Raw genomic sequence first — 1126 nt, 5'->3', positions numbered from 1 at the left:
GAATATATTACCATAGATCTTTAAACGCAGAAGACCAACAAGAAATCTTTAAAAAAATCAAAATTCAATTAAGATAGCAATAAAATAATTAAAAACCCAAACGGCAACATACGCAAGGCACAGCACAAATAGCTGAGGGCCACAATCAAATTTCAAAACTTCAGAATGTATTACCATAATCTTTAAAGGCAGAAGGCTGCAGTGTTAAAGCTTGAAAGATAAATTTAAAAATCTATTTGCAAAATTTTAAGAAACAAACAAATTACCATAAGCCTAAAATTTAAAATAGCTGACGACAGATAATTAAATACTGGTGGCACTACCGAGCGAGGTGGCGCAGTGGTTAGCACACTGGACTCGCATTCGGGAGGACGACGGTTCAATCCCGTCTCCAGCCATCCTGAGTTAGGTTTTCCGTGATTTCCCTAAATCGTTTCAGGCAAATGCCGGGATGGTTCCTTTGAAAGGGCACGGCCGATTTCCTTCCCAATCCTTCCCTAACCCGAGCTTGCGCTCCGTCTCTAATGACCTCGTTGTCGACGGGACGTTAAACACTAACCACCACCACCACCACCACCACCGGTGGCACTCAGAAGGCCTCCAGGGAGGTCGGTCTGCCCTCGTTCACTTAGGTGAGACAGGCGGTGAGACCAACTGCACTTGATTCGGAACCCAACCAGGGGGCAGTCACGGACCGACCGACACAACGACTTGCTTGGCACCAATCGTAATATGAGAAAAACACCAAAAGTTACGAAGCACACAACATGAATTGAACGTGGCTTGGGTAGTTGAAACTACTACTCAACTTTGACGTCCTGGGTCGGTGAACCACGAAGCTCGTAGCAATCGGACAGCTCCACACATGCTCCGACACTGCGCAGGGGCCCGGCAGCGGACCCAGGCAACTGCACCGCATGGATATGTCTTCCCTGGTCCGCACCAATCGACCGACTGTCCGCTGGTCCGTCCGCGAATGCTGCTCCGTCGCGACTGCACTGCAGGTGGGCCGCCGAATCACTTCCAGACACACGACGGCGGAAATACTGGCTCGGACGCAACCATGCAGAGGAAACACGCACACTGGCTAAACGACATCCGTGCACCACGAAAGGACCGACCCAAG

Source organism: Schistocerca americana, chromosome 3, assembly GCF_021461395.2.
Source record: "Schistocerca americana isolate TAMUIC-IGC-003095 chromosome 3, iqSchAmer2.1, whole genome shotgun sequence".
Classification (NCBI taxonomy): domain Eukaryota; kingdom Metazoa; phylum Arthropoda; class Insecta; order Orthoptera; family Acrididae; genus Schistocerca; species Schistocerca americana.
The sequence above is the reverse complement of the archived record's forward strand: the minus strand, read 5'-3'. Positions refer to the sequence as shown.